Source organism: Rhinopithecus bieti, unplaced genomic scaffold (genome assembly GCF_001698545.2).
Source record: "Rhinopithecus bieti isolate Rb0 unplaced genomic scaffold, ASM169854v2 scaffold_1017, whole genome shotgun sequence".
Classification (NCBI taxonomy): Eukaryota; Metazoa; Chordata; class Mammalia; order Primates; family Cercopithecidae; genus Rhinopithecus; species Rhinopithecus bieti.
Genome location: NW_016803657.1, coordinates 4,303,949 through 4,317,308, shown reverse-complemented (window position 1 = coordinate 4,317,308; position 13,360 = coordinate 4,303,949). Strand labels below are relative to the sequence as shown.

General features: G+C 61.9%; 1 protein-coding gene across 1 annotated transcript in view; it reads left to right on the top strand.

Moving 5' to 3' along the window:
* TTYH3 (tweety family member 3) overlaps positions 1 to 13,360 on the top strand; it is a 36,770-nt gene that overhangs the window by 1,020 nt on the left and 22,390 nt on the right. The window lies entirely within an intron of this gene.

Below are 13,360 nucleotides of genomic sequence, written 5' to 3'. Positions count from 1 at the left end.
GGAAGCACCGTGGGCCTCAGGCAGGGAGACTGGAAGCGGCTGAGCCCAGGCAGAGCTGGGGGGCGGCGGGGACCCTTTGCAGCCCTCTCCCAGGGGAGCCCTTAGCCTGGCATCATGCCAGGCCCCAGCACCACCCCCATCGCCAAGCTACTGTCATTTGAGTTCGGGGCAGGGGACCAAGCTGTGGGCATTTCCTTCCTGCCTAGATATCCGGATTCCAGAAGCCCCGTGACCAGGGTCCCTGGTCACCGGGAGTTTCTCTCTGGACGGATCATGGCAGAGCCCCATGGTGGGGTGGGAATGGCTTTGCTTATCAAAATGGCTTGGGAATCCGGTATTCCACGGGCAGCCTAGCACCTGGACTCTTCAGAACTGCGTTGTCTGTGTCCTCCCGCATCCAGCGGAGGGAGGCGGAAGTGGAGGAGCAGGGCACCTGGGAACCCACTGCTCCCAGCCTCCCGCTCACTTGCACCCAGGCCCCCCAGCTGAGCCGATGACGTTTCCTAACAGATGAGGAAGGGGGCGAGGGATCGGCCCAGGCACGCCCAGACACAGCAGGGAGGAGGGAGGCGGAATGATTGGTATAAAATCTCACGCCTGCGTTCTAGAAGCCCAGCCCTGGGGGACCGTTCAGTGTGGGGGCAATGCACATTCAGGAACTTCTGGAACTTCTTCCATGCTGACAGCTTTGTCACTTGTCCCTGGAGGACTCTGTTGAAGCTGCAAGGAGGGTGTGCTTCACTTTGGAAAGTTCTCTGCCCTGAGGGTTTGGCCCATTTGTTAGTTCTGAAGCTCCGGGCAGCCCTGGGGCATGGGAGGTGGCTGTTTCCTGCTGCCCCTTGGGCTGCCACCTGCCTGAGCTGCCAGCCACAGTTCGACTTCCCTTCAGCCCTCCAGGGTGCTTGCACTCCCAGATTGAAGACAGGCAGTGAGAGGGAGTGAGGGGCGATGATGTCTGCAGCCCAAGACAGTCTCCGGGCAGTGGCCAGGCCCCTCCGCTCAGCCTGGCCTGCCTGGCCTCCCAGCAGGGTGCTGTGGCCCTGGGAGGCCCTGGCTTCTGCCCTCTTTCCTCCCCTGCCCTGCGCTCTGCTCTGCTGTGGGAGGGCTCTGACTCACTCTCTCTCCTGCCTCATCTCCACGAAGCAGAATTAGCCACTGAATAATTCACGACATGGAAACCGGCCTGCCTCCATCCCCCGCCACCTCCACTCCCGGCTCTTGGTGAGGGGCTGTGGTGTGAGCTGGTCCTGGCGTGTGTCCTGCCCCTGCCCTTTGAGTACTGGTGCTTTTGGACAACTGCTTGGTGTCTCTGAGCCTTCATCGCCTCATCCTGAATCTGGGCTGGCCATGCCTCCTGTGTAGGGATGCCCCTGGGAGGCAAGGGCCAGGAGTCCCCTTCCTGGGAGAGTGGGCAGTGGGTGGGCCTGGGCTGTAGCAGGTGCCCCTTCCTGCCTTCCGTGGTGAGGAGTTGCTGACTGTGGTAGGGAGTGGACCCCTCACCCATCCTGACCGAGGGCTCCCTCTTAGCTGTCTGTGTGCTGCCCCAACCTGGGCTGTGCCCTGCTGGGGAGGGGGCATCTGCCCTGTGGTTATTGGGGTGGGGATGGAGAGGGGTGGGGCCTGGTGTTGGGAGTTGGGGTGTGGCACGGGGACTGGCCTTTGTCCTTTGCTATTTCTGGTCCCGGTGGTCTGCTGTTGGGAACCCTGGTGAAAGCCCTGGGAGGGACCAGGGCCAGGTCCTGTTTCAAGGCCCTGCGTGGGACTGCCGGTCGGCAGTCACTTTTCCCACAGTCCCAGGAGGTGGGGAGAGTTGTCCGTTGTACAGATTAGCAAACTGAGGCTCCGAATCACATAGTGAGTAAGTGGTGGAACCACAGTCCTGCTGCAGACCCCTCCTCCGGCCTCCCAAGGAGCCCCGGTCAGCCTGGAGTGTCAGGCTACCCAGCTTCCCCAACGGCTGCCTTGCCGCTGGGGCTGTGACCGTGGGATTAGGAGCCCATGGGGGCTGAGGGATCTGTGGGAGGGCAGTGGGTAGGGAGGCGTCTGGGGTCGGCTCTGTGCAGCTCCCCAGACAGTGACTGTCGAGAGGGGCTCCCGTGTTGCCTGGGCATCTGAGTGAATGGGGGGCTGTTGTTCACAGCCGGGATTTGGAAGCCCACAGGAGGCCTGAGACTCCCTGGTGGCCCCACAGCTGAGCTGGCAGGGCTGGGCCTGAGGCCCCTATCGTGGCCTGGGGCCAGTCATTGCTGCATAGTGAGTCCTGAATGTCCAGTGGGTCTGGCTGTTCTGGCCCCAGGCAGGGGCCCTTGAGAGTAGCAGAGCCTTCTCTTCAACTAGAGCGTCGCAGGCCTGCACCCTCGCTCTGTCGCTTCTTCCTGCGTGACCTTGGGTGGTCCAGCCGCCGTCCTGGGATTTATTCGGGGGAGGCCTGCCTGCTCAGCTCCCACCAGCTCTTCGTGACCCTGTGTCCTCAGGCAGGGATCAAGTTCATGCTCACTGACCTCAGCCTCTCTCTCGGGCTCACTGTCTCCTCCAGCTCAGGGCAGGCCAGATGCAGGAGAACAGCTATGGCTTGTGGTGGATTCCGAACCCGGGTAGTGGGAGCCCAGTGGTCAGGGAAGGCTTCCTGCAGGAGGTGGTGTTAACTGGCCTGCCATGGAGGTTGCAAGCCTGGCTGCCGACAGTCAGAGGGTTAGGATTAGCCTGCTGCTTTCTGATTCCTCCATGGGCCATGCCAGCCCTGGCAGGTGATGGTTTCACTGGAACATCTGCCTTCCAGGGCAGATAGTAGGCCCTGCCTCAGGTTTGCCTAGCGTGGGGGGCCTGTTTTCCACTAGAGCCTGGAGTGTCCAGATGTTTCTGTCGAGACCCTAATGATAAGACTGAGGTCACCATGCAGGGGCCTTGGGGAAGAGCTTCCGGGCTGGGGGAGCAGCATATGCAAAGGCCCTGAGGCAGAGAGAAGCTTGAGCCTCGGGGAGAGGCCTCAGCCCACATGCTGGAGGGTCGATCTGGTCTGACGGTGCACGGGGAATGTGCTGCCTCAGGAACCAGTAAGCCCTCTGTGCCAGGTGCTGTGCCAGCCCAGGCTGGATGGCCACTCAGAGGGGATCTGAGCTCTGGGAGTAGGGCCAGTGTTCTCCTAGCAGAGCCGGGAGCCTGGCTCCTAAGAGCACAGCACCTCTGTGCCGCCACGAGGCGAGGTCAGCCTTGTGCCCAGTTGCAGCCTGGGGGGCAGTTCCCCGGGGCAGGGCTGGCCTGTTATCATCCTCCCCACTCATCAGAAGGAAATTAGCTCTGGTTAAAACAGCAGTGTTGGTCGCCTGTCTTGTGGTTTACGAAAGCAGTACACGTTCATGGAACATTTGGGGAAAAGGGAAGAGCGTCAGACAGAAGTGTCCCTCCAGCTGGGTTCAGTCCAAAGCACATAAAACTGTAGGGTGGGTGTCCCTCGGAACTGGAATCCTATTGCTTTTGACATGTCCCGTACTTTGGACTGTGTATGAGGCCTTTAGTTCCAGATGCTTGTCCAGTGTCCCACGGTGCCAGGAAGGATTCTGTAGTTGCAGGTGACAGAAGCGGGCCAGACACGGAGGCCCCCGGGGAGCTGGGCGGAAGCTTCAGGAGCAATCCCTGAATGGACAGGAGCTGATGAGCTAGGCTGGGGGGTGCAGCGAACGGGACCCTGCATTGGGGGGTGGGCAGGAAGCCCGTAATGGCTGGTCCCAGTCCACACAGGATTTCCATCTTGGCCGGCGTCCGCATTCCTGGGGAGCCTCTGGCCGAACTTGCCTTTTGACCAGGGGGTGTGAAACTATGGGCCCTGGACCTGCTAGGGGGTGGGTGTCAGGCCACCCTTGGCCCGGCTGCTGCCCGCATCAAGGGTTCCTGTATTTGGGCTCCTGGTTTTGTGGTTCTGAGGGTGCCTGGCCACCTCTATCCCCGGGACACTCGTTCTCAAGTCCCTTCCTTGGAGTGCAGCCTGGACCCTCTTGAAGTCCCTGAGGTCTTCACAGCTTTTCCTGGGTGTGCATGAATGTTGGGGTGGTAATTCTTGCTCAGGGTGCTGGCTGCCCCATCTCCCCAGTTCCAACAGCACCAGGGGCCACTCCAGTCTGTGTGTGCGGGACCCCCGCCTGCCCCCGACTCACCTGAGACTTGAGGGCTAGCTCTAGGGCCCCTCTTCCGGGCATCTCCACGGTGACCCTTCTTCCTCCCCTGACCCCTGGGCAGGGCCTGCCGGCCGGTCCCGTCTAAGGGATGTGCAGCATCAGCCACCCTGACCCCTGGCCAGGGGCTCTTGGTCAGGCTCTGGGGGAGCGGGGAGCCCTGTAGCTTGGTTCCCCAGGCCACAGCGGGTCTTCCCGGACGCCCGTGCTGCTTGTTTCTAAAGCATTTCTCCTGGGAGCCACCCAGTGGCCCTGGGAGGTGGACACTGTGTCCCCGACATAAACAGAAATGGGGGCTGGCCAGCATCAGGGACCCGAAGACTGGGCGCGGGCTCCAGCTGCAGTCCAGCTCCATCCCTCCCAGTGGACACGTCAGTGCAGTTCGTGGGTGCAGGGATGCAGGTTCGGGGGGCTCAGGGGCATCTACACTTCCCCCACCTGCCCCACCGTCAGTTCTGCTGAGGCCTGCGCTAGAGAAGAGGAACTGCGTCTGCAGCCAGGGGCCTGGGGTCAAGGACATGGGAAGTGCCTGACGCAGCCAATGGGGAATTGGCATGTGACAGCGGGTGGATGGTGGGTGTGGGAGGGTCACAGGAGGGTCTCCAATACCCGGGCCCAACACTGGGGTCTGCAGGGAGCTCACCCGGGCCCTGTGCTGGGCCTCACACCGTCCGAGGGGGCTTCTCACAGTCTTGGGAGGCTGGGTGAGACCTGAGTCCCGTGGGGCAGCACCCGCTGTGGCTGGGCCAGGCCCATGTTGGCCAAGCGTGTGGGAGGAGGCCAGGCCACCCACAGAGTGCCAGTGCCTTCGGTCTCTGAGGAGGGTGCCAGCCACGGTGCCTCTACCCGCTCTGCCCCCTCGGGCCCATGCACACTGGCTGGGTTCCTGGCCGTCGTGGAGGAGCACTCCCGAAGTTCTGGGGTACACCCAGCTCTGAGCCCTGCAGCCCTGCATCTGGGGTTGGGCTGTGCCCTCTGGGCTGCCTCTCCCTGGTAGGGAGCCAAGCCCGGAGATGGGGCTCCAGTCTGGCAGCTCCTGGCTGGGTCTGAGGCCTGGAGCCCGGTCCCGAGGGGGCTGATGCAGGGGCCTGCAGACAAGTGGGGAGAGCAGGGTATTTTCTGGGTGTCACGCTGGGAGATGTGTCGGAGCGCGGGGACCAAAATAGACACACTTGCTGCAGTTCTTTGGTGTCTGTTCCCTGCACAAGGGGGAGGACAGGCGTGGGTGGCGGGAGAGCTGGGGTCCCCCGGCTGCAGGGTACAGGGCAGGGGCCTGGCCTGTGGGGAGACGGCGGGAGCAGCTCTGAGCCTCAGCCCAAGGGCTGCCTCTCCGGCCTCCTTCCAGGCCATTCCTGGAGGGTGAGGGCCAGCCTGGAGGAAGCCCCGTGGGGGCGTGGGGCAGTGGGTGTGGGGCCATGTGCAGCCTGGCGGCCTGGACCTCGGACCTCAGGAGTTGGGGACAGGGACACAAAGTTGGCCCTGGCCCCGGCTCCCACGTGGCCGCTGCTGGCTGCATGTCCTCCAGGCACGGCCAGGAGCTCACCGTCATGGAATGCGTGAAACCCAAGCCCAGCCTGGTGGAAAATCTGGTTTTAATTTTGGGCCGGCGTCGCTGGGAGCCTGAGCCGAGTGTGCTACGGGTGGGGGCTGGGGCCACGTGTGCAGCTTGGCCGCGTGGGGGGCTGTGGCCTAGCCAAAGGGTGTGACCCTGGAGCCCCCACTTGCGCGAGGCGACCCACGAGGCAAAGGTCGGGGGACCCACTTCCCGGTGGGGACCCCGACACGGGGGCGGTGGTAGTGGCTCGCACACACCGAGCCCACCCTGACCTCCCCAAACAAGGCTTGGCCCTAGGGATCCCGCCCCTTTCCTGACCCTGACCCAGGACACTTGGGGGGTTCTCATGGTGCTGGGGGCCAGAACCCCTCAGTGTGCATTGGAGTGTGGGACCCCAGCCAGCCTCTCAGACACCCCCAAACCTTGTCACTTGCTCTGGAGGAGGGGCCTTGGCAGTTCCAGGGCTGGAGTTCGGCATCCGTGGAGGCAGGTGGAGGTCGCTCCCCTCCCATTCCCACCTCTCCTGTCTGCCTGCCACATCCTCCCGGAGCCCCGTGCTGCTGTCACACGCACAGGCTCAGGCCGGGGCCTCGCTGGTCCCTGCTGCCAGTGGATCTTCAGCACGCAGGAGATGTCGGTTGCCTGGATCCTGTGCCAGGACTTGGCTGACACTGTCCCCGGGCCAAGAGTGCCCTCCCCACCTGTTGTGGTGCCCGCGATGCTCCCCAGAACGGGAGTTTCAGTGACCATCTCGTTCTTCTTCCTGCCTCTCACAGCCTCCGAGCTCACAGGGCCGGCACTGTGGGCACAGGGGAGCCCCCACCTAGCGGGACCGAGCTGTCTGTCCAAGCCTGGGCCCTAGCACCCAGCACAGGCTGCTGCTAAGACGCCCTGAAAGCTGATGCTCCCAATTAGCCCAGAGCCCAGCCAGGACCACGGCCGTCAGTATGGGGCCTCCATCCTCATCCAGGAAGCTGGGGGTGACTCTGTCCCCACTGCAGTCAGGCTGTGTGGCCGTTATCATATTGTGTGTCTGTCACATGCCAGCGCCTCTGGCGGGGTTCCAGCCCCTCAGTGGACGTTGTGCTTGGCCTCTGTGGAGCCTGTCCCTTTCCCTCCGCCACGCTGTGTCACTTCCACATGGAGCTGGCACGAGGGGCGGGGCAGAGCTGAGTAGGGCTGGAACCCACCTTCTGCCCACCCCTTCTCTGGCCACTGGGGGCTGCTTCTCCTGCCATCCCTGCTCACCGTGCCTCACAGCTGCACCCCTGGGACTCACTGGTCCCTCCCAGTGCCACAGGCAGCCATCGTCCTCAGCTGCGGTCACACTGCCTGGCCTGGCGGGCTCACCCGCCCCCGCTGTGTGACTGTAGACTCTGGGCCCCCTCCCTGAACTCTCTGTGCCTAGCAGCATGGCTCCAGGATGCGGGCCTATGTCTTCACTTCCCTTCCTGCTCAGGGCATACCCGCAGCAGTGTCCAGCCAAGGAGCTAGCCCCTGTGGCTGGAATGGCAGGGTGGTGGAATCGTGGCCACTGCCTGTGGCTGGAGTGGCAGGGTGGCGGAATCATGGCCACTGCCTGTGGCTGGAGTGGCAGGGTGGTGGGATCGTGGCCACTGCCTGTGGCTGGGGTTGAGGGTTGCTTCAGACCAAACTTCTCATCAGAGTCCCTGTGGGTACCTCCCAGTGGGCTAGAGCATCCTCAGCCCAGCCACACGCCATGGTAGCCCACAGGTTGGTGGGACAGAGTGGCGTGTGGGTCCGTGGCCTGGGGTAGTGGGGTGGGCAGCTGCTCCCAGGGGTGCGCATGTTGAGTGTCCACCTGTGTGTCAAGGGGGCGTGTGTTCCACAGGCCGGCCCTGACTTGCTGTACACCCTCCCCTGAGTGGCATGCTTCCTCACACACTGCAGGCCCAGGTCCCACCACCAGGTGCTCCGGGAGCCACCAGGATGCCCAGCGGTGGCAGGCAGTGTGCGCTGCCCTGCCGTCATGCATGGCCCTCCTGCCTCAGCAGCTTGGTGTGGTGTGATCTGTCCTGGCACTGAGCCTGGCATTGTGTGTGGGGGGGTGCCTGTGTCTGCGTGGCTGATGAGAGTCACGTCCAGACAGGGCCTGGAGGCAGAGTGGCCATGGCTGGGAGGCCGCAGCAGGCGTGGGGCACAGACCTTGCAGCTGCTCATGCACATCCTCTCCCCAAGCCTCCTGCCCCGCGGGCCGTCCTAAGGCCTTGTGGCTCACTGGGCCCTCCCCTCTCCAAGCAGGGCTGGGTCGGGGCCATCCACCTTTGCAGGCGGCCAGGTTGGGTTGGGGGTCTCGTCCTACAAGTGCGGGTCCAAGTGTGGGAGCCGAGGTTCACACAGAGCAAAGGCTGCAGTGCCGGGTTTGGGCCTGGGTCTCTGATATCCTGGGGACATCCTGGAGGAGATGGCCCATGTCTGGGAACAGTGGGGGTTCCCTGAAGAGGAAGGCTCCAGGCCCAGGGACAGCATATGCCTGGGTATAGAGGCCACAGAGCCCTGCCCCAAGCCACACCCCAGCCCTGCCTGCTCCTCGCCAGCCACTGCCCCAGGCGTCCCTGCCAGGCCAGGGAGGTCTTGCTGGGACCCGGGGTGTACTGGGATCCTATCAGTAGCAGCCTGATCTGGGACAGAGTAAGGCTTCAGGCCCTGGCCCTCTGGTTGGCTGGGTGTTTCCAGAGTTGGTGGGGTTTTGGGGGCTGCATTTTGGGGGCTGCAGGGCAGTGGGGGGAGTCTGAGCTCATGGTGGGAGGGGGCACCCCCCGTGGATGCCGTCTGTGGGGCTTCAGGAGCCAGGAGAAGGAGGGGGTGACCCAAGGCCGAGACCAGGAGCCCTAGGGTAGGGACTGGGGGACTGCGGCTGCAGGAGGGGGTTGCCTCCAGCCCCCTTGGCGCGTGCGTGGCAGTTGAGTCCTCCCCACGTGCTCTGCGGAGCCCAGCGTGCAGCTTTCGCCTTGCCTGACCGAGCCCTTACATCACTTCCACCACAGACGGAAAATTCCATTTGGTCAGAGCCCAGCTGCTGATCAGACAGTTCCCATTCTTTCTCTGAATGGGCCAGGGAGGGGCGGAGGGGCCACCAGCCTGGTGGAGAGAGGTGGCGGGGCCACCATAGGAATGCCGCTGGCGCGGTGCCCCGCAGGAGACTGTCTGCTGGGAATCTGGCTTCGGGAAGTGGGTGCAGAGGTCAGGCTGGCCACGGCACACTCCCCGCAGACAGCTGGGCTCAGGCCTGGTGCGCTGGGCGCCAGGGCTCTGAGGTGGGATGAAGTAGCTGCCCGGTTTGCTGGGCACCCTGACGCCTGGGCTCTGCACAGCGGACAAGGACAGGCTCTGCGTGGTGGGCTGGGACCCAGGCAGCCCAAGTGGCCTTCCTTTGAGGGAGGCGCCATCTCCTTCCTCAATTGGGGGAAGCCAAGTGGGGCTGTCCTGGCACGGGCCCCGAAGCCTGGCCTCTGGCCCCCGGGGGCTGAGGACTGAGGCTTTGTTTGCAGCTGGCCCCATCCAGGCAAGAACAAGAGAAAGCTGCCTCAGACGATCGCAGGGCTCACACCTGTAATCCAGCACTTTGGGAGGCCAAGGCAGCTGGATTGCTTGAGCCCAGAAGTTCAAGACCAGCCTGGGCAACATAGCCAGACCCTGTCTTTACAAAAAATTGTTTAAAAAATTAGGGCAGAGGACAAGCACAGTGACTCACGCCTGTAATCCCAGCACTTTGGGGGACCAAGATGGCAGATCACCTGATGTCAGGAGTTCAAGACCAGGCTGGCCAACATGGTGAACTCCCCGTCTCTACTAAAAATACAAACATTAGCCAGGTGTGTTGGTGCATTCCTATAGTCCCAGCTACTCAGGAGGCTAAGGTAGGAGAATCGCTTGAATCTGAGAGGTAGAGGTTGCAGTGAGCCGAGATCACACCACTGCACTCCAGCCTGGGTGACAGAGACTGTCTCAAAAAAAAAAGAAAGGAAGGAAGGAAGAGGGGGAGGGAGGGAGGGAGGGAGGGAAAANGGAGGGAGGGAAGGAAGGAAGGAAGGAAGGAGGGAAGGAAGGAAGGAAGGAAGGAAGGAAGGAAGGAAGGAAGGAAGGGGAAAAGAAAGAGAAAAAGAAAATTAGCCAGTGGTGGTGATATGTGCCTGTGGTCTGAGCTACTTGAGAGGCTGAGGCAGGAGGATCACTTAAGCCCGGGAGGTTGAGGCTACAGTGAGCTGTGAACGTGCTACTGCACTCCAGCCTGGGCCACAGAGCAAGACCCTGTCTCTAAAATAATTTTTTTTTTTTTTTTTAAATCATAAACTTGGGCCGGGTGTGGTAGCTCACACCTATAATCCCAGCACTGTGGGAGACTGAGGCGGGCAGATCACCTGAGGTCAGGAGTTCGAGACCACTCTGGTCAACATGGTGAAACCCCATTTCTACTAAAAATACAAAATTAGCCGGGCATTGGTGGCAGGTGCCTGTAATCCCAGCTACTCAGAGGGCTGAGGCAGGAGAATGGCTTGAACCCAGGAGGCAGAGGTTTCAGTGAGCCAAGATCACACCACTGCACTCCAGCCTGGGCAACACGAGTGAAATTCCATCTCAAAAAAAAAAAAATCGTAGACTCCCCGGTACTCCAGCTCCTGTGCTGCCTTTTCTGTTTTTTCTCAGTGTCTCTCACCTTCCAGCAGGCTTCACAGTTTGCTTATGATGATGTTGAGTGCCTGTGTCGCCTCACCACCCTGCAGGCGGGCCCCAAGGGCAAGGGTGCCTGGTGCCTAGCAGCCTCTCCCCACTGGCCATGGGCGCCCCCTGCCCGCCACCCCAGGATGTCAGCCCTCCGCACCAGGGAACTGTCATCTGAGGGATAGGCTTGCCTCACCCAGATCCTGTTTGGCCAGGGCTTATCTCGCTTTGCCTCCGTTTTCTCATCTGGCAAGTGGGAGTGGGTGGCTCTGGCGCCGCCGAGGAAGTGATCTGGGTCTGGAAGCCCTTTGATGTATGCTGATGCCCCGAGCTCTGGGTGGACATGCCAGGCCGGTGGCTGCGGAGGTCATAGCCTGGTACGTGTTTAGGCTCTGTGTAATGCGCGTCTGGGATTGGTCTGCTCTTCCAGTCCCCAGCTCCTCACCCCAGGAGGAGTTTCCCTGAGAAGCTGTGAGTCCCGAATGTGGGGTGCAGTACAGACAGGCTTTCCTAGAGTCGTGTCCCACGTGAGCACAGGGTCGGGAGAGCGAGGGTGACCCCAGCCAGGGACTGGTGAGGCCTCTGCAAGTGGAGAGCAGAGGGAGGGTTCACTGGAGGAGTCTGGTCAGCCCAGGGTCAAGATGTGGCTGGTTGACATGGCCTCCAGGCCATGGGAGCCCAGGGGAGGCCCTGTGGATGGACATGCAGATGTGGGCCCGGGTCCCATGGAGCTCTGTTCCCTGGGGACACGGTCAGCTGCCTCCCCCAGGTCTGTTCTGCCCTTGGCCTCTGAGCTATAGGGAGGGTACTGGCAGGGCCTGCAGTCACAGCTGGTGGGGTCAGCACCTCCACTCCATGCCCAGCCCCACATAGGCGAGGGCAGACCCAGGGAGCCCCAGAGCGTGGCTTTTCCAAGCTCCCTAACATGTGTGCGGAGCCTGGGCACGGTGCTGGCACTGTTAATGTGAGCCCCCCCTGCAGGTGACTGCTCTGTCTCCGCCTCCCTGTGTGACCTTGGGTAAGCCCTCCTGGGCCCTGAGGCCTCTGTGACCTGAGCTCCCTGGGACCATGAGACCACCCTGAGCTGATTCGGTTTTCAGGTGGCTCTGTGCCAGCCCCGGGGGCCTGCTCCCAGAGGTGGGGTGGGCTCAGGGGTCCCAGCAGTCCTCGCTGCCATTGCAGGGCGGTAGGCGCACTTCGTTGCGATGGCTGAAGGAGTGGAGGGTGGCCCACCCGCCCGATGCTCTGCAGTGCCCAGATTGCTGGCGCGCTGGGCAAGCCGGTGGACACACCAGAATGGCTTTGGACCGTGGCGGGTCTATTTCTGGGTGGCTAGGCTGGTCATGCCTCCCTGGCCAGGTGGAGGTGGAAAGGCCGCCTTCAGGTGTGGGTGTCGGCCAACTTCCTGGAGGGCAGGACACACCATCCTCCCACTGCCTGGCAACCGTCTCCTGGGAGATCCAGCAGCAGTCCCAGTGCCCACTGTGGCTGAGCCTCTCATCCCAAGTGGGGCCAGGCAGGGGACGATCCGCCCCAGCAGCTCCTGAGGCTGGGGCCCCAGAGGGCAACATTGCTGAAGCGTTGAGATGTGGGGAGGGAGGCGTTTCTGTGCAGCAGTGCCAGTTAGGGCAGTGCAGGTGTGCCTGGTGGCCACCCCACAACACTGAGGGCCCCAGCTGCTGACACCCCCATGGGCACCCCCGAGTTAGCCTCTGGGTGGTCCCTGGCCCCATGATGAGGCACAGCCTTGTGTCAGCTCCCCATCCTTCACCCTGGCATGGGAAGTGTGTGGAGGTTCCGGAGGGCTGAGCCAGGGTCAGGGCTATGCTAAACCCAGGGACCTGGGGTTGCAGGGCCTGTGTGCTTTCTCTGTAGCTTATCTGAAGGCCAGTTTCCCTGTGGATGAAATGGGGTGAGAGCACTCGGCCAGGCAAATTGAGTGTGGTGCCAGGAGAAGGGACAGCTCTGGGGCCACGTTACCTACCCTCTCCACAGCTGGTGTTCAGGAAATGTCACTGTTGCATCAAATTAGCCACTTCCTGTGCAGGTCTCCTGGCCTCGGGACAGGGGAGTTCTGGTGTCTGTTCTGTGGTCTGTCTTTTGTGTTCAGAGACCTGGGGAGAGCCACACCGGAAGGCCATGCTTGGAGCCAGACAGGGCTGTGTGTCCGGTGCGGTGCCCGTATGCAGCCTGTGTGGGTGGTGTCCACTGGGACAGCCCTGGCCAGTGACCGTAGCAGTGTGGGGTCAGCCCCGCCGTCTCATCCAGCGTTGGGAGGACTCCATGGGCAGTGAGAGGTGGCTTCTCAGTGCACAGACCCCAGACAGGATCAGACCCCTGATAGGGCCTCTTCCATGTTCACCCCTCAGAAACACTTTCATGGTCAACAAGAGGAGGTTCAGCCCCCCACAGACTCCTCATTTTCCTACCAGACCTGAAAACCTCAGCTCTACAGCTGGGGTGGGGGGTCCTGCCAGGACTGAGGTAGGAGAGTTCTGGGCCTGAGATGGGGACAGGCCCTGGGGTCCTGGAACTGTCTCGGGCTGGAGGTGAGGATGGGAGCTGATGCCAGCAGCCCCTCCCCAGGGCTTTGCTTCTTCAAGGGGGCAGCAGTACTTTTTTTTTTTTTTTTTTAGATGGAGTCTCGCTCTTGTTGCCCAGGCTGGAGTGTAGTGGCGCAATCTCGGCTCACTGCAACCTCTGCCTCCCAGTTTCAAGCGATTCTCCTGCCTCAGCCTCCTGAGTAGCTGGGATTACAGGTGCCCGCCACCACGCCCAGCTAATTTTTGTACTTTTAATAGAGACAGGGTTTCGCCATATTGGCCAGGCTGGTCTCAAACTCCTGACCTCAGGTGATCTGCCCGCCTCAGCCTCCCAAAGTGCAGGGATCACAGATGTGAGCCACCCCGCCCATCTCAGCAGCACTTCTTTCTTTTTTTTTTTTTTTTTTTTT